The following is a 27220-nucleotide window of genomic DNA, read 5'->3' as shown; positions in this document are numbered from 1 at the left end:
CTCTTCCTTTTCCTCTAGCACCAATGGGACCTTAACTATTTCTGAGGGTTACAGAGTGCTGCCCTTTCCCGGAAGTTTAAGTTACGGTTATGGGCAAGAGGGTGGGTTTCTGTCCTTTTCTCACAGAGGCCAATCCCCTCTGCCATGTGTGCATCAAATGAGGATGGCTTTCTTGGTCTCTTGCACTACCCCAAACTTCCTTGTTAACACTGGTGAAGATTTATAGAGAAGAGCCTGAGAGTAGATGCAAACTCCTCTTGTATCAGGGGGTCCCCAGTTTCTCTTATTTTATGCTAGGTCCTACTCAGCCTAAAGAAATTCATTAAAATGTTATTTGATCTCTTCTTACCCATTTGTATGGCAGCTTCCCCTCTTCCTGTCTTTTGTCACAGAGGAAATGGTCCACATGTCCAGTCTCTCCTTGGAGGGACCTCTTCCATCTCAGAATTCAGGCTTGTGTTTGTTCTGTGACCTGAGCAATCTATTATGTCAAAAACAAATTATGATTTTTTAGTAGCTGAATTTTTCTCATTGTTAGAATGGGAGTGATGCTTTTGCCAAATATTTGCATCCTCCTAAATAGAAGCACAGTTCCTCTATGCTTTTCTACATTAATTAATAATAATAAAAGCTAATGTTTATTACATACTTATTGTGTATGGTCATGGTACTACGGAATTTACATAGATTACCTCATTTTATCTTCACCTTCATTACATCCATTTCCTAGGTTGGGAAACCAAGATAGAGCACTTAATTACTTGCCAAGGGTCTTGCAAATGCTGAATGGTCAAGACTGAATACAAACACAAGTACTCTGATTCAAGAGCAATGCTATGATCCTTTACTGTTGCCTTTGCCCTATGAGCTCCTTGAGGACAAAGACAAGCCCTTATTCTGTATTTATTGTTCCAGAGTCTATCACATTGCCTCATTCAAAAGAGGCATTCAGTCAATGTTTATTGAAGGAAGGAAGTAATTCTCTTTCTTCTGCCCCTGAAAGTCAAAGTGGGGCTTGGAAGCAATAACCTGGTGATAGGCTCGCCCTGTCTTGTCTTCCCAACTTCTAGTCTCCTACAAAGAAACTATATGTCATCAAACATGAGAAAAAGTACCCAGTACTTTGAACAATCTCCTCCCCATGCTGAACAAGTCAATCCATGACAAGAAAGTAATGATTAATGGATTCCCTGCCAAGAGATGCTTGCTTGATTAAGAGGGATTATGGCCCATATTTCATAAGTTTCCCTAAACTTCAAACACAAAGATTAAAAGTTCAGACTCTGCTCAGTCAAGCTATGGCTTCACACCGTGTACCTTTGCCCTCCTCTCACCCTGATTAAGCAATAAAAACTTAAAGAGAAAAGTCTATGAGTTGTATTTCTCTCTATCCCACAGAGTACCTAGTACAAAGCTCTACAAATACCTGTTGAATTAACTTCAACTGCTCCAGTGTTGCAGTCCAAACAAACCATTTCAGAGTGACATTCTTCCACTGAATGCTAAAATCCTTTAGGACACATATAATTCAAAGGCTTGGCACCAAGCTGTTTGTGGGATAAATCAGTTTTATCCAAGATGGGTGGATGTCAATTCTGAATCTTTGCACTTGATATTCTCCTTCTTAGTCTTCTATCTGAAAGGACACTGGGCCTTGGAAGTACAAAATACAGATTCTTGCCCAAGTTTTGCCATTTATTAACATTAAAAACTAGGGGTAATGATATCCCAAATGCTGATTTTTGTGATAATTGAATGAATTGACAAATGTTAAAGTACCTCAGAAATTATAAAGTATAATACAAATGTCTGTATTTTTATTAAGTCAGTCCTGCTTGGGTCAATGCATTTAAATTTTATGCTTAATAAATGGAATGACCATAATAGTAATAACCAATTTTTATTTAAGGTTTACCATGTTTGGGGCTATAATCTAATTTAACCCTCACACACAGTCTCTATGTGTTAGGACTATCATTAGTTCCACTATGTAAGGAAACACTGAGGCTCAGCAAGGCTAAAGAGCTGAGCCAAGGTCACACAGTAAGTTACAGACTGGCTTTTTAAACCCAAGCAGTCTGGCTCCAGGAACGCTACTCCTAAGTACAGCACTCTGCTGCCTCCGGAAAGGAAAGCAGACATTTTGTTAAAACCTAGTTATGAGAAAACTGGCTAGAGAATGAGATAATGGGACATCTGATGGGTTCTGTCTTTGACTATCATGTCTCCTCTAACAGCCATGAAAGTTTCAAGGGGGAGCACTGCAAAAGAGAATCTGGTGGAGGCTGTACTACCTCTTCTAACATGGACTCCGAAGTCGCCACAGTCATTCACCTCACTCTGTTCACTAAAAGCGAGTCACTGAGGCCGACCCATATTCAAGGGGAGGAGAAATAAATCCCGTATTTTAATGAAAGGCATGTCAAAGAATTTGCTGATACACTTTAAAACCACCACATCAGCTATTTTCTCCAACTTCAGAATGATCTGAGCATCCCAGCTCCCATAGTCAAATCTGGCAGCTTTTAGCTGCTCTGACACCCGCAATATAAGCTCAACTACATTCTTTAAGGAATGACTCTGGAACTACAGGAAGCTGGCTTTTTGTCCACTCTGCCCAATACAACCTTTTCCCTTCCCTCTTCTGAGCTCAGTCCCCAATGTTGATCTGAGCTCACAGTACCCACTCTCTCATCATGACAGTGCCTCAATAGTTATTCCATATTTCAACCCGTGTCTTATAGAACTGTCTTTCTGGTCTCCTCATCCAGGTCATAGTCTCCCAGAGTGCATTAAATATGTATTATAATATCATTTCTGAGTATCTTTCACAGTATTTTAAATAGAGCTACACTCATAGATTACGGAATAGAGAAAAGGAGGAGGGAATTTTTCTCTTCGTTACTTTCTGAGAACACCTGTTCCTCTTAGACCCACTCTAAATGTTACACTATGTGAACTATAAGATACACATATACACACACTGTATTGGTCACTCTGAAAATTATGTGAAATATCAGATTCTCAGACATCTGGAAAGTCCTTAAAGATCACCTAAGGTACAACTATCCTATTTTTTCCTCGAGTTTAACAAATGTTTCGCTTATTTAATTCATAATAAATCTACAAGGAAGATACTATTACTATCTGAATTTCTCCCATGAGAAAAATGAGGCTAACAGCATGATATTCCCCAGTCTACACCAGTCAGTAAGTGGAAGCTTAAATCTGGATCTTCCTGAGTCTAAATCCAGGAACATCATCAATGAGGGATCTCAGGCCCAGAGAGAGGCAGGGACTTGCCCAAGATTAGGATTTGAGCTCCCTGACTCCCAATCCAATGTTCTACTCAGATGAATAAGAGAAAATACTTCCCTCACTAAATTCGAAATTAGAATCAGTTCACCCCAACCTGAAATTTCAGACCATATCATTTGTCTTCATTTGTTTTTCTCTTGGACCTGAATTCAAATAAGTGAAAAAGCGTGGAAGGGCAAAAAAAAATCATAAAAAGAGGGAGTTCTGATAATACAACATCTTGCTACATGAAAAGGTCAAGTGGTGTTCTGTTTCAGTCTGTAATGGGCTGCAATTTGAGCAATCCCAGCCATGAAATACCCGGCAATTTTCTGACCTTTTTAGCTGTGGCTGAAAGTAGTTCAATTCATGGGACGTTTTATATCTATATTTGAAACTAACTAGAACGTGTTTCTAGATACTCTTCTCTCACGATATAAAATATAATTTATGAGCACGTGTGGTAGACATTGGTTACTGGTGGAGTTTTACTTTGTTTGCTATGCTTGTTTTGGCTTCCATGGGCCTGAATGTCCTTCTTATCATTGCAGATGTGCAACCTTAGGAATTCTGGTGAGAGGCAGGGTTCGCCTCCCACCACAGAGGCTGAAAATGTAAGACACTCCTCTCCCAGCTTCGCTTGCAGCTAAGACACGGGATTCTAATCAATCAGATACCTCTAACCTGGACTTTGAGTAAGAAGCCTGTGATACAAATAAGCGAGGACAGAGGAGTATCTACTTGAAGTGGGGACAATGGCAGCAGAAGCTTCCAGTTTCCAAAGACACCAGTCAGGCATAGCATCCTCTGCCCACTGCTAGTGGCAGTGCAAGCCATGACATCCAGCATTCTACAGGGGGCACAGCAGTGTCTTCACAGACTGGATCGTAGCATGATGTTGGCAGCGGTTGTAGCTGCAGCCCATTATCTCTTGTTTCTGGCCATATTCTGCACCTGTATCTCTAACCTTCACAGGGATTTGGTGAACAAATCAGTATCACTTTAATGAATTCCTTTCCTGTTTAAGTCAGCCAAAGGCATTTTCTTTTGTCTATAAACTAAGAACATTCCGGTACATCAAGGAATAAAATAAAAATGTAATGAAAATACTGGGGATAGGGTGAGGTAGAATTTCTATTAAAAATTATAGTCAAATGTTCTTAATGAAAAATTTCACTCAAACTGATTCATGTGTAAAGGAGTCAGTGCATCTGTCTACTATCACATTTTCACAATTTGTCCATGTTTCTCTAGATAACCTCTGTTTTTGTCAAAAATACTGTCAGTGTCCTCATCACTCAAGCTTGAAACCCCACAATTATCTTCATCTCTTTCTTCTCCCTTATAACCATTAACCAAATGCTTCCTATTTTTCCTAATAATAACCTCTCAGATGTCTTCCTGCCTTCATACTCCCAGTGGCCAAGTTAATACAGTAAAGTATCACCTCCTATATGAGCTACTGCTAAAATGTTTTTGACTGGCCTACCCGTCTCTAATGTCTCTTGTGCCAAATTAATTTTCCCAAGACCCTGTTTTGCCTCATCACTCTCCAGATCAAAATCTTTGATGGCTGACCATTGCCTACAGGATAAAATCCAAACTGTTCAGCATGATATAAGACTCCTCATGATCTGATGCCTTCTTACTTTTCCAATTTGGCCACCACATTTCCAGATATTCACTATAATAATATTTGACAACAGGAAATATTTTTAAACATAAAAAACATATAATTTTTTTAATGAAATCCAGAGATATAATGCATGCTTGAATAAAGAATATGTACAATTAAAAATCACCAAAATTGTTGCAATATTATTTTTATAGCTACAATGTTAAAATAACTAATACTAAAAATAACTGTCATCTACAAAACACTTATTACGGGCCAGATGCTGTTCTCAATGTCCTATTAGTATTTGTTGTATAAATATTGTAGCAACTTTATAAGGTAGTTATTATTACATGCAGGAAAACTGAAATGTTGAGGGGCTGAGAAATGTATTCAAAATCATTCAGCCAATATATGCAGAGTGAAAATTCAAATGCCACCAAGTCAATTTTTAAATAAGAACCATACTTTCTTAAAGGCAGATTATCACAAGAGTAGAACAACTACATAAATGTATAAATTATTTTGTGATATATGGTTTAATTCAATTAGAAAAGAATATTGTTAAGCATCAGTTTCCCAACAGAACCTTATTAGCATCTTATAGACTATCAGTGTTCTATGCATAATAACTTAAAAAGCTTGTTAAAAATCCAGACTCTCAGCCCCCACTGTGCAGGAAATATATTCCAGCAGGTCTTGCATGGAGCTGAGTACCATGCATTTTTATTAAGCAGCTGAGTGACGCTGAGGCAGCCAAGGCGCCTGGTCCGTGACTCTAGCTTTGAGAAATCCTGAGACAGGTAATCACTGCGGGGTATTGGTCATGACACCTGGGTTCTGTTTCCGCTGGCTCTGCCACTCACTTGCTGCATGACTTTGAATAATTATTCAACTTGTATCATGTTTAAGTGAAGGAGGATGGAGTAGACTTCACCAACTTTTCACCACAAAACCCAGTCACCAATGTTCTAGTCCAGGAGGGCCAAAAAATCATATCTCACATACTCAAACTGTCCAATTGGTGGTGCCTGACTGAAGCTCTCTGTTGGGAAGGATTCTGAGGTGCTATTTCAGATCAGGAGGGGAAAAAAAGATGATCATTCAGAGATGTATGTTATGCATGCAGGAAGGAGACTGGAAACATGTGTTCTAGATAACTGAAATTCACAACATACAATACAGATCTATCATCCCTGTTTGCTCCAACAGATGTTCCTTTATTCCAACCGCCCCTTTAACCCTATTGAAATCATCCTTCTAGTTCCACCACAAAGGCTCCAAAAAATGCTTTCTTGTCACCTCTTTCTACATTCCAGTTTTTATACTTCTAACAAGTTAATTGCTTCATTCTTCCTTGAAACATGGATAGTAGTTTATCTGCTTCCTCAAAAGAAAGTAAGGTCACTGAATTGTTGGGGGCTATAGCGAAATAACAATCTAAAACGCTTAGAACCTAGAATATAATTGTTATGTATTGTTATCTATTCAGCTTTAAAATTCTAGACTTCTAGGGTAAAAGTTACTAAACATTGGTGATGGTGCAATAGATAATGATGCTTGAAATGAAGTTGCAACTCAGAAGCCTGCACAGCTCAGAAGGCTGGAACAGCATTCCTGCCACAGTTCTGGCCTGACCCACAATATTTTTCAGCCCCGGCTCTATGTAAGGATAATCTAAAGTCTCTCTACCTTATAATTATGGGGTCTGCCAGTCTTCAAGTGGGACCTCTTGTCAATTAGGAACCTTTAATGTATGTGACTGTCTAATTAGCTCTCTCACTGTAGAAAACAACAAAGCTAAGAGTCCAGGCTGTGGGTCAGACTGCTTGATTTTGAGTCCTGGCCCCCTCATTTCCTTACTGCGTGACATTAGACAAGTTGTGTTGTAACTTAGTGCCTCAGTTACCTCCGCTGTTAGATGGGAATAATTATAGTACTTACTTCATAGAATTTTAATGGAGAAAAAAATATATAATCTACATATAGTGCTTAGAACAGCCTAGCACAGCACATAGCAAGTCCTCAGGAAATGTTAGTTGTGAGTCGCCATCATGAGGCCACAGAACTCGTTCTAACCAGGTCCTGCCACAGACTCACATGACCTCAGAAAAGGTCTTTTGCTTCTTCAACTGTAAAACAAGTTGACCAGAACAGATGAACAGATATTCCCGGAGTGGGATCCACAAAACCTGAAATCATCTTTCTTGTGTCCCAATAAATTTCATCCCATTTAACTTCTGTTCCTTTGTTCAGTCAACCTTGGATGTGATCAACAGTCAGACCTGAAGGAGTCTGGAGATTGGAGCCACCATGACCCCAGCCTTCAGTTCAGGCTCCTTGACTTCACTGTTACGAGTTTCGGATGACTCAAGAAATAAAGCCTGAAGCTCTCAGCATCCCTCTGGTCCAGGTTTTCTGACACTTCCTCAGGCCTCACTGCAACCCCAATCCTAACTGGTGGAGGAGAGACCCTTGGAAAAGGGAAGGAGGCCTGAGATACAAGTATCTCCAGGTCATTGCCCTACTCTTTGCCATCCGTCAAGACCTTCCTTGGTCCTTCCAGCCTCCATCTCAATGACCCTAGATTGCTGCTTCAAATGGTTGGGTGGCCTGCATATTTCAGTTTACTACTGTACCTTTCTAAGAGCTCCTGAAACAAAGTCTTGCAGCTCCAAGTCCCTGTGTACAGACCCGCTTGTGAGTTTTCCCTTTAATGCCTGGCATCTTTGCCCAAGTACTTTTAGAAGTGGTATGAGCCCAAACAGCTTCCTGGCCCACTGCAACTTCGTACATGAGATCATGGCTTTAAATCTCAAAATCACAGTATACCTGGTTATTAATAGCAGGGGATTTCAGCTCAACATAATGCCCTGGTAGACTGCCAGCAGTCCAAGCTTAACATCCTCCAGGGTGTGAAATTAAAAGGAAAAAAAATCCTAAAAGCCCGAAAGTTTCTGTTCATTTGAACAGGAGTTTTAACTCCTTCTCTGCAACTTCCATTAGCTGTAAGAGCACTACACTTATGGTTCAGAATCAATTCTCTGAGTGCTCCTAGGGGAAGTGACTGTCGTCCTCCTCTTTATAGCCTTAGTGACTAGTACATAAGTACTTGCAGGACACTGCATTATTGTTCAATAATATTCCCTTCCTCCTCTTTTCTCCCATAGGAGGAACATGTTTCATTGATGTTGGGCTTGGCCATGTGTCTTGCTTTGGCCAATAGAATGCTAACAAATGTAATATAGCCAATGCTGAAAATGTGTGCATGCAGTGGGACTGGCTCTCTTGAACCTCTGTCACAAGCATGAAAAGAAAATTTCTAGACTAGCTCACTGGTCCCAGCAGCAGTATAAGAAATTGGGTGAGCACAATGAGATATCACCTCACACTAGTAAGTATGGCCAACACCAAAAGACAAGAAACAACAAATGCTGGTGAGGAGGCAGAAAAAGGGGAACCCTCCTACACTGTTGGTAGAAATGTAAATTGGATCAACTGCTGTGGAAAGCAATATGGAGGTTCCTCAAAAAACTAAAAATAGAAATGCCATTTGACCCCAGGAATTCCACTCCTAGGAATTTACCCAAAGAAAACAAGATCCCAGATTCAAAAAGACAATATGCACCCCTATGTTTATCACAGCACTATTTACAATAGCCAAGATATGGAAGCAACCTAAGTGTCCATCAATAGATGAATGGATAAAGAAGAGGTGGTATATATGCACAATGGAATATTATTCAGCCATAAAAAGAAAAGAAATCCTACCATTTGCAAAAACAAGGATGGAGCTAGAGGGTATTACTCTCAGTGAAATAAAGCCAGGTGGAGAAAGACAAGTACTGTATGATTTCACTCATTTGTGGAGTATAAAAACAAAACAAAACTGAAAGAACAAAATAGCAGCAGACCCACAGATTCCAAGAAAGGACTAGTGGTTACCAAAGGGGAGGGAGAAGGGGAGTAAGGGGCAGTATAAGTCTCAATTATAATATAGGTAGGTCATGGGGAAGGCAGTATAGCATCGAGAAGACAAGTAATGACTCTATAACATCTTACTATGCTGATAGATAGTGACTGCAATGGGGGTGTGAGGGCTTGATAATATGGGTGAATGCTAAAACCACAGTGTTGTTCATATGAAATCTTTATAAGATTGTAAATCAATGATACTTAAATTTAAAAAAAGAAAGAAAGAAACAGGGTGAACAGAACTCAATGGCTCCTGCTGAACCCAGCCTATAAACAGAGAAGCCCCAGCCAAACCAACTCATGAGCTAAATAAATGCATTTTTTTACGTCATTGAGATTTTAAAGTCACTTTTTACATAGCACACTATACAAAAAAGACCAATAAAGGTCTCAATCAAAGAGTGGATAAATGAATAAGTATCAGGACTTCAGTATGTCATATGCCAGTTATTTATCTCCCAGAAAATGACAAGAGAGAAACCAGGTCATTCATCATTAACACATAATTCCAATACTGGTTTTCTCCAACTGGGGATAATGGCATCAGGGTGTCATGGCCACATCTGAAAAGTTAGTAAACACGACCCATTACTTGTTATTACTTAGCATCAGGCTAAGGAAAGGGGCAACAATTTACAGTTCTGTTATATACTCTCTTTCCTTCATCAACCTTGTCTCCATCCTACAGGTAAGAAAACTATCACTTTTGAGAAGGGCAGAAGTGTGTTCTGAAGTCACACTCTGCTGGGGGAAAAATCTAATCTCTACTGTAATAAAATTCTAAAGAATTTAAAAGAATCAAGAATTCCCAATAGCATATAATTGAATCTGTTTTCGCTACTGTGGTAAAACTGGACTGAAAATTAAAAATTCATTACCTAGTGCAGTTTACAGAATCTGTTTTTCAGCTCCTTGGAAAAGGTTCCCAGTCCACACAATGTAGCAAATATAAGAACACAAAAATCACCAAGCCAGGTCAGATTCCTAGTACCCTTCAGCACAGAGCTCTCTGACAGTTGAAGAAACAAAGTCTTCCTTCATGAAAAGTTAGATTACAAGCAAAAGACCTCTGGTTGCCTTAACAAATCATCTTGGTTCTGTCATTCAAGTAAGCTGCTGATGGAAGTATTTAGTATGAGACTTACCTTAGGCTGCAAACAACCATAAAAATAGATAAATCAAGGAAGCCACTGTTTTCAGGCACTGGACAAGAGGCAGTGCAAGGACTGCACCCCTAAGAGACAGGAACTCGTGAGCTAAGCTGCAAAGTCATCCCAGCAATATGTCTGGGGACAATTTCCCAATGAAGGTGCAATAAGCTGAAGCCCAAGCAGAGCGTGGTGGTCCTGCCAAGTTGAAGTGGCAAAGATCGATATTTGGGGCAGCTGAAACATCTGGAAGCTATGGAGCAGACACTGGAGAGAACTACAATAGAGAGGCACCGCAGAAGTCATATTGGGGTTCCCCAAAAGTCCTGGCCCAAGGGCTGAGCTCACCTCCACAGGATGAGACTATGCTTACCAGAGACAGGCCGCTATGAGCTTGAGAATGGAAAAGAGGTGCTAGAGATCAAGACGTACTAGATAACGATGGAAGGCCTGCCCTGTCTGAGTAGAAGAACTTGTTAAGCACCTAGGCAGCAAGCTGACATACCAGAAAGTTTCCCTTTTGAGTATGGACCATATTTACTTTATAGCAGCCCAACTCTAGATTGGCCCTAACAGTACGTTAAGCAGGCCCTGGCTAGATCCACAAAGGAAACAACTTAGAACTTGAGTCCCACCAAATTACCTTGGGCTTTTCACAGAGATGACATAATAACATATAAAACCAAGTCTACGTAATTAAGGTGATCAGCCAGTAATTGAACTGACTACCAAACAAAAGTAAGCCAACTTCAGAGGAAGATTACAGAATCCAGGGTCTATAAAACATCATCAATGAGCAGTATGTAATAAAATATTACAAGGTGAGAAAAAAAACAGAAAAATGTGAAGGAAAAAAAGTCAAGATAAACAGCCACCTAGGTATTTACCCAGTAGAGATGAAAACTTACATTCACACAAGAACCTGTATACAAATACTAAAGAAGCCCTACTCATAATCACCAAAAACTGAAAACAACTCAAATGTCCTCTAATGGGTGAAGGGATAAACAAATTTTTGCTCCTCCATCCAATGGAATGCCACTCAGCAATAGAAAGAAATGAACTATTAGACACTTATAAGAACAAGGATGACTCTCAAAGGCATTATGCTAAGAGAAAGAAACCAGTCTCAAAAAGTTGCATACTGCATTGTTCCGTTTATATCACATTTGGGACAAAGCAAAATCATAGCTATAGAGAACAGAGAAGTAGTTGCCAAAGTTTAGGGATGTAGAAGGGCTTGACTACAAAGGGGAAGCACAAGGGAATTTTCTGGATGATGGAACATTTCTATATCCCAATTCTGGGGGTGGTTACAAGAATCTATGTATGTGTTAAAAAGTCATGTATTAAAATTCACATATAAAAAGTACTTTTTTTATACCAAAAAAGTAACTTCTACTACATGTTAATTTTTCAGACAGAGCTTAAACTCTGCAAGGAAAGGGGATATAAAGGAAATATTACAAACATCTCTAATAAATCAAGTATCATATATCTGAACCATATATCAAAAGTCAGCCAAAGGATATATAGGGACAATTCACAGAAGGGGAAATATAAATTGCTTTTAAATATTTGAAGATATGTTCAACCTCACTTTTATACTCATTGGATTGGCAAAGATCAATGGGTCTGAGAATGTATTGTGTTGGTGAGGATTTGAAGACAACAGACATTCTAATACATTGCTGACAGAAGGTAAATTGATATAACCTTACTAGAGGAAATATTAGTAAGATCTATCAAAATGTTTTTAAAATGCATATGCCATTTTGCCTAGCAATTCTACTTCCAGAAATTTATCCTACAGATTCATTTGCACATATGTCAAATGACCTATGGACCAAATCATTTACTGAAGCCTTGTTTGCATTAGAAAAAGGTGGGAGAAAACCTAAATGTCCAACATGTTACATGTTACATAAAGTATGATATATACATACAATGCAGCAAAAAATGAAAAACTCTCAAGTTCTGAAATGAAACACTACTATTAAGTGAATATTATTAAGTAGAAAATGTAAAGTAAAAAACACTCTAAGATGTAAAAAAAATAGAGAAAGAAAAGGCACCACAAATTGGCATAAAATGTCTTCAGAAAGATACATAAGAAACTGGTTAAATTTGTTGCCTATGAAGGGGAGACCAGGACGGCTAGAGAACAGGGGGCAAGAGGAAAATGTTTAACTATACATCTTCTGTTCCTTCTCAATTTTTATCCATATGATTGAATGACCTGTTCCTAAGTAAAACACATTTTAATCCCTCAGAGCCTTTTGAGAAACTCTGTTGTGACCTAGATTATTTGAAATCAATCCTTCACTGACGGAAAGTGTTCATTGCACCACTGTGATCTGCCCCTCAGGGATGAGGACTGAGGTCAGCACAATCCTATCAACCAGATCTGTCCTTATAGGTTTCGTTAGACCACTTGTGGCTCAAAGACAAGTCAGAACATAACCAGGAACAAAAAAGTCTCTTTATGTCAAGGACTCACATGCAATGCCCTTTTTTATTTTTTGATCCACAAAGTTTGGCATCCCATGAAGACTTATTTTCCCATTTTCTAAATTAACCTGTGGATTATTGATCATATTTTCTGATGGAGGTAACAGCCAATTTCAGGGTCTAATACGAGAGATTTTGTATGAGTTCCTAAATTCTGCCCCAAATCATCTATTTGGCATGTGCTGATCCCTAAAATTCTTAGAATCATAGCAAGAGTAATAATAATAATAAAATAGCTAAAGTTTATGAGCAGCTATCATGTGCTTAGTTTAGGTGCTGGATGCCTTACTGCGCACTTACCTGAACCATTTCGATTTCAGAGTCAGGTACAGTTCTTGGAGATCTTGCAGCATTGCAGGTGGGTTACCGACTGGAGGGAAGGAATATAAACACATGTTTACATACAAACCTTTTTAATATGAGAAACTGAGACTTAAAGTAGCCTACTCACATGAGATAATCCCATTAGTGGTAGATGCAAGATTTCCAGATTCAGATGGGGGCAGCCTGGCTCCAGAGTTTATGCCCTATCTGTTACACAACACCACCTGTAACTACAGAATCCTTGCGCAGGAGAAAATCTTGAGTTCTTTGTCTTCTAGTTAAATCTCTTAATTGCTACAGGACACTCTCTACAACATGCTTGACAAGATGCTACCCAGCCTGCTAAGTGACAGGGACCTCAAGACTTCCTGAGACACCCATGCCATCACACGATGTCTCTAGCTGTTAAAAAGTTCTTCTTCCCATGGAGCTCGAACCACCTGTTTCCCTGGCACTCCCTTTTGCTCTCCTCTGGAGTGACACACAATGGGCCGTAACCTCTGCCCCAGGACAGCCCTTCTAGTCTTCAGGTCTGCTCTCCTGCCTTCTCTCTTACCTCTCCTCTTCTGGCTGGATCCTTAACTCCTCCTGTGCAAAGGATCCAAAGGCCTTCATTTCAGTACTGATTTGCTTTTCTATTTTACACATCAACTCCATGAAATATAACTTACATACAATAGAGAACACAGACTTCAAGTTTAATGGGTTTTGACAAAATTTCAAATGAGACCATATTAAACCCACACCCCTATTAAAATATAAACTATCTCCATCAGCTCAGAAAGTTCTTTGGTGTCCTTTCCCAGGAGTCCTCCACCTATCCCCACCCTAGGGAACCACTGATCTGATTCCTAGCACCACAGATTAGTTTTACCTATAGTCATATAGTAAGTATTCTTTTGCATCTGGCTTACTTAATTCAGCAAAACATTTTTGGGATTTGTCATATTGTAAATTACAGTAATGCACTCCATTTTTATTGCTGAATAGTATTCTATAGTGGAAATACACCATAATTTGTTTATCCATTCTCCTGTTCATGGACATTTGATTATTTATGGTTTGAGGATATTTTTTTTGGTATCACTGATCTACAATTACATGAGGAACATTATGTTTACTAGGCACCCCCCCTCACCAAGTCCCCCCACATACCCCTTCACAGTCACTGTCCATCAGCGTAGTAATATGCTGTAGAATCACTACTTGTCTTCTCTGTGTTGCACAGCCCTCCCTATGCCCCCCACCACCACATTATACATGCTAATCGCAAGGCCCCCTTTCTTTCCCTCCCGCCTTATCCCTCCCTTCCCACCCATTCTCCCCAGTCCCTTTCCCTTTGGTAACTGTTAGTCCATTCTTGGGTTCTGTGATTCTGCTGTTGTTTTGTTCCTTCAGTTTTTTCTTTGTTCTTATACTCCACATATGAGTGAAATCATTTGGTACTTGTCTTCCTCCATCTGGCTTATTTCACTGAGCATAATACCCTCTAGCTCCATCCATGTTGTTGCAAATAGAAGGATTTGTTTTCTTCTTATAGCTGAATAATATTACATTATGTATATGTACCACATCTTCTTTATCCATTCATCTACTGATGGACATTTAGGTTGCTTCCATATCTTGGCTATTGTAAATAGTGCAGCAATAAACACAGGGGTGCATATGTCTTTTTCAAACTAGGCTGCTGCATTCTTAGGGTAAATTCCTAGAAGTGGAATTCCTGGGTCAAATGGTATTTCTATTTTGAGGTTTTTGATGTACCTCCATACTACTTTCCACAATGGTTGAACTAATTTACATTCCCACCAGCAATGTAGGAGGGTTCCCCTTTCTCCACACCCTCGCCAACATTTGTTGTTGTTTGTCTTTTGTATGGTGATGATCCTTACTGGAGTGAGGTGATATCTCATTGTGGTTTTAATTTGCATTTCTCTGATGACTAGCGATGTGGAGCATCTTTTCATGTGTCTGTTGGCCATCTGAATTTCTTCTTTAGAGAACTGTCTGTTCAGCTCCTCTGCCCATTTTTTAATTGGATTATTTGCTTTTGTTTGTTGAGGTGTGTGAGCTCTTTATATATTTTGGATGTCAACCCTTTATCAGATCTGTCATTTATGAATATATTCTCCCATACTGTAAGGTACCTTTTTCTTCTATTGATGGTGTCCTTTGCTGTACAGAAGCTTTTCAGCTTGATATAGTCCCACTTGTTCATTTTTGCTTTTGTTTCCCTTTCCCAGGGAGATATGTTCATGAAGAAGTCGCTCATGTTTATGTCCAAGAGATTTTTGCCTATGTTTTTTTCTAGGAGTTTTATGGTTTCATGACTTACATTCAGGTCTTTGATCCATTTCGCATTTACTTTTGTGTATGGGGTTAGACAGTGATCCAGTCTCATTCTCTTACATGTAGCTGTCCAGTTTTGCCAACACCAACTGTTGAAGAGGCTGTCATTTCCTCATTGTATGTCCATGGCTCCTTGATCAAATATTAATTGACCATATATGTTTGGGTGAATATCTGGAGTCTCTATTCTGTTCCACTGGTCTGTGGCTCTGTTCTTGTGCCAGTATCAAATTGTCTTGATTACTGTGGCTTTGTAGTAGAGCTTGAAGTTGGGAAGTGAGATACCCCCCTGCTTTATTTTTACTTCTCAAGATTGCTTTGGCTATTCAGGGTCTTTGGTGGTTCCATATGAATTTTAGAACTATTTTTTCCAGTTCGTTGAAGAATGCTGTTGGTATTTTGATAGGGATTGCATTGAATCTGTAGACTCCTTTAGGCAGGATGGCCATTTTGACAATATTAATTCTTCCTAGCCAAGAGCATGGAATGAGTTTCCATTTGTTAGTGTTCTCTTTAATTTCTCTTAAGAGTGTCTTGTAGTTTTCAGGGTAGATGTCTTTCACTTCCTTGGTTAGGTTTATTCCTAGGTATTTTATTCTTCTTGATGCAATTGTGAATGGAATTGTTTTCCTGATTTCTCTTTCTGCTAGTTGTTAGTGTATAGGAAAGCCTCAGATTTCTGTGCATTAATTTTGTATCCTGTAACTGCTGAATTCCAATATTAGTTCTAGTAGTTTTGGAGTGGAATCCTTAGGGTTTTTTATGTACAATATCATGTCATCTGCAAATAGTGACAGTTTGACTTCTTCTTTACCAATCTAGATTCATTGTATTTCTTTGTATTGTCTGATTGCCATGACTAGTACCTCCAGTACTACGTTGAATAACAGTGGGGAGAGTGGGCATCCCTGTCTTGTTCCCAATCTTAGAGGAAAAGCTTTCAGCTTCTTGCTGTTAAGTATGATGTTGGCTGTGGGTTTGGCATATGTGGCCTTCATTATGTTGAGGTACTTGCCCTCTATACCCATTTTGTTGAGAGTTTTTATCATGAATGGATGTTGAATTTGTCAATTGATTTTTCAGCATCTATGGAGATGATCATGTGGTTTTTGTCTTTCTTTTTGTTGACATGGTGGATGATGTTGATGGATTTTCAAATGTTGTACCATCTTTGCATCTCTGAGATGAATCCCTCTTGGTCATGGTGTATGATCCTCTTGATGTATTTTTGAATTCGGTTTGCTAATATTTTGTTGAGTATTTTTGCATGTATGTTCATCAGGGATAGTGGTCTGTAATTTTCTTTTCTGGTGGGGTCTTTGCCTGGTTTTGGTATTAGAGTGATGCTGGCTTCATAGAATCAGTTCAGAAGTATTCTCTCCTCTTCTATTTTTTGGAAAACTTTAAGGGGAATGGGTATTATGTCTTCTCTGTATGTCTGATAAAGTTCTGTGGTAAATCCATCTGGCCTGGAGGTTTTGTTCTTGGGTAGTTTTTTGATTACTACTTCAATTTCTTTGCTGGTAATTGGTCTGTTTAGATTTTCTGCTTCTTCCTGCATCAGTCTTGGAAGGTTGTATTTTTCTAGGAAGTTGTCCATTTCTTCTAGGTTTTCTAGCTTGTTAGCATACAGATTTTCATAGTATTCTCTAATGATTCTTTGTATTTCTGTGGGGTCTGTCGTGATTTTTCCTTTCTCGTTTCTGATTCTGTTGATGTGTGTAGAGTCTCTTTCTCTCTTAATAAGTCTGGCTAGGCATTTATCTACTTTATTTTCTCAAAGAACCAGCTCTTGGTTTCATTGATTTTTTCTATTGTTTTATTCTTCTCAATTTCATTCATTTCTTCTCTGATCTTTATTATTTCCCTCCTTCAGCTGACTTTAGGCCTCATTTGTTCTTCTTTTTCCAATTTCAATAATTTTGTCCTTAGACTATTCATTTGGGATTGTTTTTCCTTCTTTAAATAGGCCTGAATTGCCATATACTTTCCTCTTAGAACTGCCTTCGCTGCTTCCCACAGAAGTTGAGGCTTTGTGCTATTGTTGTCATTTGTTTCCATATATTGCTTGATCTCTGTTTTAATTTTATCATTGATCCACTGATTATTTAGGAGAATGTTGTTGAGCCTGCATGTGTTTGTGAGCCTTTTTGTTTATTTTGTACAATTTATTTTTAGTTTTATACCTTTGTGGTCTGAGAAGTTGGTTGGTAGAATTTCAATCTTTTTGAATTTTCTGAGGCTCTTTTTGTAGCCTAGAATGTGATCTATTCTGGAAAATGTTCCATGTGAACTTGAGAAGAATATGTATCTGCTGCTTTTGGGTGTAGAGTTCTATAGATGTCTATTAGGTCCATCTGTTCTAGTGTGTTGTTCAGTGCCTCTGTGTCCTTACTTATTTTCTGTCTGGTGGATCTGTCCTTTGGAGTGAGTGGTGTGTTGAAGTCTCCTAGAATGAATGCATTGCAATCTATTTCTTCCTTTTCGTTAGTATTTGTTTCACATATGTTGGTGCTCCTGTATTGGGTGCATATATATTTATAATGTCCTCCTTTATCTCTTGTTACTTTCTTTGTTTTGAAGTCTATTTTGTCTGATACTAGTACTGCACCACCTGCTTTTTTCTTGCTATTGTTTGCATGAAATATCTTTTTCCATCTCTTGACTTTTAGTCTGTGTATGTCTTTGGGTTTGAGTTGAGTCTCTTGTAAGCAGCATATAGATGGGTCTTGCTTTTTTATCCATTCTATTACTCTGTGTCTTTTGATTGGTGCATTCAGTCCATTTACATTTAGGGTGATTATCGATAGGTATGTACTTATTGCCATTGCAGGCTTTAGATTCGTGGTTACCAAAGGTACAAGGGTAGCTTCTTTACTATCTAACTGCGTAACTTAACTCACTTATTAAACTATTATAAACACAGTCTGATAATTCTTTATTTCTCTCCCTTCTTATTCCTCCTCCTCCATTCTTTATATGCTATGTGCTTTATTCTGTACTATTTAGTGTTTCCTTTGACTGCTTTTGTGAGTAGTTGATTTTATTTTTTGCCTTTAGTTAGTATTTGGTTGGTCTGCTTTCCTTGCTGTGATTTTATTTTCTCTGTTGACATCTATTTAGCCTTAGGAGTGCTTCCATCTAAAGCAGTCCCTTTAAAATATCCTGTAGAGGTGTTGTCAGAGGCAAATTCCCTCAACTTTTGTTTGTCTGGGAATTGTTTAATCCCTCCTTCATATTTAAATGATATTCGTGCTGGATACAGTAGTCTTGGTTCGAGGCCCTTCTGTTTCATTGCATTAAGTATATCATGCCATTCTCTTCTGGCCTGTAAGTTTTCTGTTGAGAAGTCTGACGATAGCCTGATGGGTTTTCCTTTGTAGGTGACCTTTCTTCTCTCTCTGGCTGCCTTTAATACTCTGTCCTTGTCCTTGATCTTTGCAATTTTAATTATTATGTGTCTTGGTGTTGTTTTCCTAGGGTCCCTTGTGTTGGGAAATCTGTGGGCTTCCATGGTCTGAGAGACTATTTCTTCCCCCAGTTTGGGGAAGTTTTCAGCAATTATTTCTTCAAATACACTTTCTATTCCTTTTTCTCTCTTCTTCTTCTCTTAACCCTATAATGCGGAGATTGTTCTGTTTCAATTGGTCATATAGTTCTCTTAATATCCTTTCATTCCTGGAGATCCTTTTATCTCTCTCTTCCTCAGCTTCTCTGTGTTCCTGATCTCTGATTTCTATGCCATTAACGGCCTCTTGCACCTCATCTAGTCTACTCTTATGTCCTTCCAGAGATTATTTTATTTCTGTATTATCCCTCCTAACTTGATCCTTTAGCTCTTGCGTATTTCTCTGCAGGTCCATCAGCATGGTTATGTCCTTTATTTTAACTTCTTTTTCAGGAAGATTGGTTAAATGTATCTCCCCAGGCTCCCTCTCAGGGGTTGCCTGGGTAATTCTGGACTGGATCAAATTCTTCTACCTTTTCATGGAAATAGAGGTAGTCATAGGCAGTTCTCGCATGTGTCAGCTGGGAGAACAACATCCCATACATGGGGAGCAGCTTCCAGCTGTATTTCCTGAGCTGCTATGAGCAAGGCAGCCATCGGGGCAGCCCAGAGCCCCTCAGGGAGAGGCAGGCATGCCAGGTGTGCTCTCCGGCAAGAATGGTGACCTTTCATGCCCTGTCCCGGCTTCCTCTGTCTGTGCTGGACTGCCACGCGCTGGTGGGGCCTCTGAGTCTGACCCAGGCAGCTGCAGAGGAGGCTCTTGGCGGTTGCTGTGGGTGTGGTCACTCTCAGGCTGCTCCCCTGCTGTGGCAAGGCCAAGCCGGAGGCAGAATGGATGGAAGGCTATTTATCACCATGAGGGGCTTCAGAGCTGTGCTGTCGCCCAGGGGGTTAGGGATCCTGGAGTTCTCCCAGATTCCCAGCTGCTGGGCTGAGTGTGCCGGGATGCTTCCATCCAGTGGTGAGGCCCCTGTCCCTTTAAGACTTTCAAAAAGCACTTGCTTTTCTTTTGTCCCAGGGGCGCCAGCTGCGGGGACTCACTCACAGGTTTTACTTTTCTGTTTCCCTAATATCCAGCACACCATACAATGTGTGTCTGCGCTCCTGGTGCAGATGACTAGGGCTGGGTATTTAGAAGTCCTGGGCTCACATTCCCTCCACCCTCAAACTTCTCTCCTCCCACCAGGGAACTGGGGTTGGGGGTGTGCTTGGGTCCTGCCGGGCCGCAGCTTGTATCTTACCCCCTTCATGAGGTGCTGGGTTCTCGCAGATATAGATGTAGCCTGGCTGTTGTACTGTATCTTCTGGTCTCTCTTTTAGGAATAGTTGTATTTGTTGTATTTTCAAAAATATATATGGTTCTGGGAGGAGATTTCCGCTGCCCTACTCATGCTGCCATCTTGGCTCCTCTTGGTTTGGTGATATTTTGAATGATGTTGCTATAAGCATTTTTATACAAGTTTCTGTTAGAATTTATATTTTCCTTTCTCTTGGGTAAATATACCCAGGAGTGCAATAACTGGTTTCATGGGTAGGTGTATATTTATTTTTCAGGGAAATGCAATTAAAACCACAGAGAGATACCACTTCACACCCAATAAAAGAGGTATCATTAAAAAGACTGATGACCCTCAGTATTGGCAAGCATGTGAAACAACACTCCTTTCAAAGAAAGAGTCTCCAAATTGCATATACAATATACATCTCATGGTGTTGGTTGACCAGCTCCAAGTAGAGTTATCTCCTCTGTTCTGGGCCCTTAGCATCCCTTTGTTAATCCAGCTGGACTTTGTCCTAGCTCCTGCTGACCTAGTCATCAAATGATATTGGGAAGACCTTTTTCCATTTACTACTGTTATGCTTATTCCCTCAAACCTCTTCCATGCAAATGATTTTCCTAATCTGGATGCTATGCACAATACTCATATTTTAATGAATTTAAAACAAATTACACTTGTCCCCATTATAAAGAGGATATCACTGTTTGCTATCAAAGCAATCAAAAATAGCACATAAGAAAAACTAAAATTAAAATGTTTATCAAATATCTATAAAACAATATCTACAGAGCAATGTCTATAAAACAAAACAAAACAAAAAGACTATAAAATTAGAAAAAGAGGAATGCAAGCTATTAGGAATAAAGATACTTAACTATATTTTAGTCTAGAAAACATTTCCTGTACATGATCTCATTTAGCGTCACAACCATTCTGACAGGTAGGTGTTTGTATTGCTCCTATTTTGTAAATGAGGAGGCAAGTTCAAAGAGGATATGTGCTCAAGATCACACAGTTAATAAGGTATCAAATCATGAACTAAAACCAAGCTCATGGTGACAAATTATGTGATTCTTCTGCCACATTGCACATCCTGCCCTGATTACTCTAAATATCCCAGGAGTAACCCAAATCCATTTGACCAAATTGCAATAGATTTACTGAGAATGACCTTTGGCCACCAAATTATGTCCCCTGATGGGTAAAGTTAAAATACATCTTTTAAAACCCTTTGATGAGCATTTCCTTTTTTCCTTTTGCCTGAGTTCAGGTAGCAGCCTGCCACAGAGGCAAGAACACTGACTTGAATCAAGAGACTTGCATTCTGATCCTGCCTCAGCCAATGACAAGCTCCAGGACCTTGTGCAGAGATAAAATGGTAAGAAAAAAGAACATGGGCGATAAACATAGGGGTTCATATGTCTTTTTGAATCAGGAACCTTGTTTTCTATGGGTAAATTCCTAGGAGTGGAATTACTGGGTCAAATGGTATTTCTATTTTCAGTTTTTATTGCTGCTCTATAGCCAAGATATGGAAGCAACCTAAGTGTCCATCAGTAGATGAATGAATAAAGAAGATGTGGTACATACACACAATGGAATATTATTCAGCCATGAAAAGAGTATAAATCATACCATTTGCAACAACATGGATGGAGCTAGAGGGTATTACGATCAGTGAAATAAGCCAGGCAGAGAAAGACAAGTACCAAATGGTTTCACTCTTTTGTGGAGTATAACAACAAAGCAAAAACTGAAGGAACGAAACAGCAGCAGACTCACAAACTCCAAGAAGGGACTAGAAGTTACCAAAGAGAAGGGGTTGGGGAGGGTGGGTGGGGAGGAAGGGAGAAGGGGAGTAAGGGGCAGTATAATTTGCAATCACAATATAGGCAGGTCATGGGGAAGGCAGTACAGCACAGAGAAGACAAGTAATGACTCTACAGCATCTTACTATGCTGATGGACAGTGACTGCAATGGAGGGATGAGGGCTTGATAAGATGGGTGAATGTTGAAACCACAATGTTGTTCATGTGAAACCTTCATAAGACTGTATATCAATGATACTTTAATTTTAAAAAAAAGAATGTGGGCTTTGGAGCCAAAAAAAAGACCTGGGTTCAAGCCAGCTACTAACTGTGTGACTTTGATGAAATTATTTCACCTCTCTGAGCATTAATTGCCCCATCTATGAAGTAGAATAATAGTATCTATCTTGCAAAGTTATTGTGAAGATTAAATGAGGTGATGTACAGGGTCTACAACAGCAGGTGGTCAGAGAATGAGAAAGGCACTCATGTCATAATCATCACCATCCTCATCATCATGACTTGTTACTTTCTTAAGAGGAGACCAGATGAGCTTTAAGCTCATGAGCAGCTTTGTCTGATATTCCTTGAGTCTGTTTATGACCCTGTCTTCACTCATATAACAGAAAACTAGTTTAGAAATTCCTTTGACCCAGGTTCCAAACAATTAAATGGTAACTATCTTACTCTCTAGAATGGTCCAACCTACTATGTGTCAACCACCCTGTTGGGCAGGGAGTGAGTATCCAGAGAACCTGACAATTATCCTGTTTATTGAAATATGCATATTTTTCCCTGCAGGGGGCACTGAGAAACAGTGGAGATACTTTCTAAAAGTAGGATTGCTCTTTTTTATGACAATGAATGTTTGTCCACTTTTGACAATCACCATTTAGTCAGAAGGATTAATGAGAGAAGTCCTTTATTGTCCCACAGATTGCATGTTTTGTAAAATGGGAATTTTTTAAAACAGGCATTAATTAGACAAAGCTGCATATGTATTCAGATTAGGAGCTACTCGTAACAGAGCATAAATGCAGAATTAATAAAATGGAAGTTGGATACTAAGACCAATACCAGTCCTCAACACAAAACAACACAGAATTCAGAAGCATGGTAGTTCTTTTCCAGGGGACTTTAGGTGTGCATTGTTCTGCACAAAGAGAGCATTCTGAACCACAGTGTGCAAATTGATTACTTCTTAAATGAAATTCCACTTCAAAAATACCTAAAGAGCTATTATTTAAAAGAAAACAACTACAGCAAATGTTTTTGCCAAGCCAAAAATCACCTTGAAAAATAAAACATTATTCCTGAAATATGATTTATAAATCTAGATATTCATTGCATTGAGATTGCTTAATAAAACAAGGTACATGTGCATTTTCTATGAAAATTCCACTTAAACCTTTCATACACATGATTATTTATCCTTGTGATCTGCAGCCACCAACAACGTGCAAAAATAATTCATTTCTATTTCACTTCACTAAACAGGCACATCATGAGTGTGAGGCAATAAAGGGCAATTTTCCTAACATTTAGCTCTTCCACACAATGAATTAGCAGAAACGGAGAGTATCTGAAGGTTTAAGTCATTGAACAACTCTTTTCCTACGGATGAAGGATTTGTAAGAAGGAGCAGCATGAGTAGGCCATGGTGACAGGACTGGGAAGAGAGGCCCACCTTCCAGAACAGGAAATCTATTTGACTATCAATCTGCAAACTGTAATTTTATTAAAAATGTAATTACCCACAGGCCTCTTGTTTGCAGAACCCACTGAACGAATATTGACATTTGGAGCTGTGGTAAGGTCTCTGAAGGCATCCCAGAGCACTGGAACCTTTCTTAACAAGGTTAGTGTTTGTGGAGATTTTTTTTCTCCTCAAAAGACACAAAAAACCAAGAGGAAATTGCTTTTTAACAAAAGCTCCTCAGGTCAGTTATCAGAAAAGGAAAGAAAAAAAGAGAGAGACAGATGGAGGGTCTTGGGATTTCTCCTTTACCTCTTAGCTCCTGTCCATTCTACCCCAAGTCCTGGGGCCAGCTTCACAGGTGGGTACGCACTGGGCGCTCAGAGCCCTGTGCCCAGAAAGGCGCCATGTTTGCTTTAATGTTTTCTGTCACTGTCTATATTTTTAATAATTTTTGAACAAGGGCCCCACATTTTCATTTTTCACTGGGCCCTTTACAGATTACATACCCAGTTCTGCCAAGCCTTCCCACCTTATACACATACATTTATATACACACAATACAGACATCTCATCATGACCACTTGTTCTAATTCCTACTAGGTCAAGATGGTGCAATACTGCTTTGGAGATAGAAATCAGGGGGCTGCTGGGCTCAAATCCCCCTCCTGCTTAGGGCTTTGTGACCTCGATTTCCTCATCTGCATAATAGAGATAACATTCATCCCACTCACAGAATTGCTATGAGTGAGGCAAGGTATGAGATGGGAGCAAGCACTCCTTGCAGAGGAGGTCCTTTCCTCGGGGATTACTGCCTTTGGATGGGAGGAGAGGGGAGAAGAGCACCGCCTCCGGCCCACGCCTGCTGTCGCCCTCCCAGGCTGAGTTCGCAGGCCTCTCCTCTAGCTGACGAGCACAGGGGACAGCTTACTGCCCTACCCCAAGTACAGTGCGGCATTTCTTACACTCGAGGCATTCACATACCACTTTCAGGATTTCCACTGTCTACACTGCGACTACCTACTTAATAGATTTGCTTAGATCACCTTATTTTTTTTAAGTGAAACAGTTTACCTTCCAAGTAAATTTTATATCACTACTACAAATAGGAAACCAGGATCCCATATCAAAAAGAGAAGGTAATACACAGCAGTTAACATTTTTTAATGTTTATTCACATTTATTTTAACACCTAAAATCCTCCTAGATACCCCAGTGGCACCCGTATTGACCTTGTTTCCTTTCCACCGGGCCCCGAGTTCTCTAGCGTAGCCCCTGCAGTCTTATTTCTGTTTCGCCAGCTAGTGGACGGTGCACTAGGAGGAGCAGGTCCTCCGGAACTATTTACGGAATGAATACTTGTCAACAAACTGACAAGACTGAGAGCCCCTGACAAATGGGCATACGCTTTGGCTGGAGGCTTCCTAAGGCCCTAAAATCTTCACAGTCCAAAAGCAATGGATTTTTCCAATGCAGCATTCCTCAAAATGTGGTCTGAGAATGACCTGTAACAGAATCACCCAGCAAAAAAGGCAGATTGCCTAACCCCTGGCTGACCCTACTGAATCAGAACCTCTTTACCTACAGTGCAGCCTAGTGGTAGAATTTTAGGCACTGACAAACAGTAGTAGTAATAGCATATACTTGTTAGTAAAAAGAATTAACACATCGTGTTCTTCATATGTGCCAGGAATTATGCTAAGCATATTACATACATTATCTCACTCAATCCACTTAACAATTCTGTGAGGTAGGTACTTGCCAAATTCACAGAGCCATTCAGGGGCAGGGACAGCATTTCATCCAGGCAGCCTGACTCCAGAACCAGACTCCTAACCATCATATTGCACTTACGGGTAGAGAGGAAGCTTCTGGAGAGAAGTCTTACATAGGGACCCTTTGGGTTTCACCAAGTATTTTTTGATATGTAAGCTGAGTCCTGCCTGCAGTGCCATCATTATCCAAGCAGGAAGCAACACGAAAAAAATTCTTTGTCAGCACATCACATGCATTCAAACATACTTATCAAAGTTGACTGAATACAGTTGGAATAGGAAAGAGTCCTTTATTATCAAGAGCATGGGGACCTTCATTACATGGGAGGACAAAGCTGTCCCTTTCAGATTCAGAAAACCACACTGAGGAAGCCTGGGTCACTTACCTCCAGGAACGGACAGAAGGTTCTCCCGAGTGAGCGGTCCTAGCCTGAAGCAGCGAGCTCCCCAGAGCTGCCCATAGGCAAGGAAGGGCTCAGTAATCGTGATCCAAACACTCGACAGGAGATTTCTGCCCCAGCTGGGGAATTAAAGTTATTCAATTCCTGAGATCTGTTCCAAATCTCACTGTCCAGGATTCTGTGATTTTGCAACTAGCAAAAAGAAAATCAATTTAACACACTGTTTGAAATAGATGCATTTGTGTTCTGGAAAGAAAGAGAGAGAAGGAAGAAGGGAGGCAGGGAGGGAGGAAGGAAGCAAAAAAGAGAAAAAAAAAGACTGGCTAGTGTTAGGAATGATTAATGTCTCATAAACACAAGGGCAATACAGAACAGGTGCAGGCACTGCTGAGCAAGCACATTATTAACCATGAGTCAAAGGAAAACAAAAAACCCACTGAGTCAGGTGACATCCATCGTGGAAATGTTTAGTTTTCTACAGCATGGTTCCTGCTGAAGGCCTGATATGGGACTTTATGGTTCAATGCCCAGTGGAAACATTTACCTTAGCAAAAGCTAAACACATCGCACATCTCTTGTTCAATACAATTATCACTTTATGGTGGCAGGAAAGATTTTTACATAAATAAACAAAAATGTACCACAGCTTCTTCTTGAGTCTTCTGATTCAGTTTAGCCAAAGGGATGGGAGTCAGCTTCATCTAAGCTAGCTCAGTAGGTCAGTGAAGAGCAGCTGTTACAGATATGAATGTAGTCCATTCTGAAATAGTCACCAAGGGGAGAAAGTCCTAGAATGAGTCCCTTCTATGTTTTATGTCACTGTGAACTTCGTTTGGATGCTTCGTTTAGAATCTCAGATGAAAAATTCCACCCAGGCCATCTTCCCAGGGCTGCTGCTAGGCTGGACATTTCAGCAGCCTTTAAAGTCACTTTATGAACAAACTGTCATGAGTACACACATCTCCCCTCTGTGCTATATATGTGGCTCAAATAGCTTTCTGTCCACAGGCAGCAGTAACGGGCTTGGCCGCATTCTTCCCCTTGTTCCTGGGTTGCTCGCTCTTAGCCAGCTGTGCACAGGTGCCACGGCCCCTGCTGCAGTTTCCTCGTTTGTCAGTCTGGTTTCACTGTTTGGGGCATGAGGCACTTGGAGTCCCTCTGTACAAACTGAGTTAGGTGGGAAGCATAGTTTCTGTTACTGCATTTCCTTTGGATCCCCTACCATCGTCTCTGGATGTAGAATTCCTGGATCTGGGCCAAGTGCTCTTGGAACTCTGCAGGTCCTACCCATGTTCCTCTGCTACTAACTTAAAAAAAAAAAAACTGAAACTCACTTGATTTATGTCCATTTAAAATACCCTCTTTTCTTTTGTTTTCTCTACTTTTCTGTTTGCCATCTTGTCCCTGCAATACTAAACCCTTACCAGAATTTGTCTTGCCATAGATTCTATTTAAGGTTTGCCTGAAAAGCTTGGGAAACACTTTCCACCCAAGAGTTTTTAATTTCACAAGTTTCTTTTATTGTTCCTTCA

General features: G+C 39.9%; 1 long non-coding RNA gene across 1 annotated transcript; it reads right to left on the bottom strand.

Moving 5' to 3' along the window:
* Positions 1-351: 351 nt before the first annotated feature.
* On the bottom strand, positions 352-26175 carry LOC130680467 (uncharacterized). Its single transcript, XR_008993502.1, has 3 exons — positions 25674-26175; positions 12847-12916; positions 352-481 (listed from the first exon to the last, which is right to left on the bottom strand). It is a non-coding gene; the product is annotated as an uncharacterized LOC130680467 (long non-coding RNA).
* Between the last annotated feature and the right edge of the window lie 1045 nt (positions 26176-27220).

Source organism: Manis pentadactyla, chromosome 2 (genome assembly GCF_030020395.1).
Source record: "Manis pentadactyla isolate mManPen7 chromosome 2, mManPen7.hap1, whole genome shotgun sequence".
In the NCBI taxonomy this organism is placed as follows: Eukaryota; Metazoa; Chordata; class Mammalia; order Pholidota; family Manidae; genus Manis; species Manis pentadactyla.
Note: the sequence above shows the minus strand (reverse complement) of the source record. Positions and strands in the feature narration are given on the sequence as shown.